This window comes from Aplysia californica, unplaced genomic scaffold (genome assembly GCF_000002075.1).
Source record: "Aplysia californica isolate F4 #8 unplaced genomic scaffold, AplCal3.0 scaffold00854, whole genome shotgun sequence".
Lineage (NCBI taxonomy): Eukaryota > Metazoa > Mollusca > Gastropoda > Aplysiida > Aplysiidae > Aplysia > Aplysia californica.
The window spans coordinates 47,935-48,347 of NW_004798124.1; positions in this window are offsets into that span (position 1 = coordinate 47,935).

Genomic DNA, 413 nt, shown 5'->3' on the forward strand with positions numbered 1-413 from the left:
AAGATCCCTTGGTGGTCTAAAATCGATAAGAGTAGGCTTCGGCCGCCACCCTGGCAAAATTCAAAATTTCCTACCAACTGAAAATATTAGATGGGTCCCGCGCGCTCATGATTATGACCTTATGCAGTAGCGAGCGCCGTAACACACTTACCAAAATAAGATTTAAAAAAGTATTATGATCGTTACTTGTGGCTGTAAAGCTCTAATATGGTTTAAGAAAACACTACCAACGGCAGAGCTTCATAAAATTTATTGTAGTGTCGGATTTGAAGAAACAGGAGAATGCAAATAGCTGTTGCTTTTGACCTCTCTTCTAGAAGTGAGGAAGTGGAGTGAAGAAAAAGTGTGAGAGAGAGCGACACAGAGAGAGAGGGAGAGAGAGAGACAGAGAGAGAGAGAGAGAGAGAGAGAGA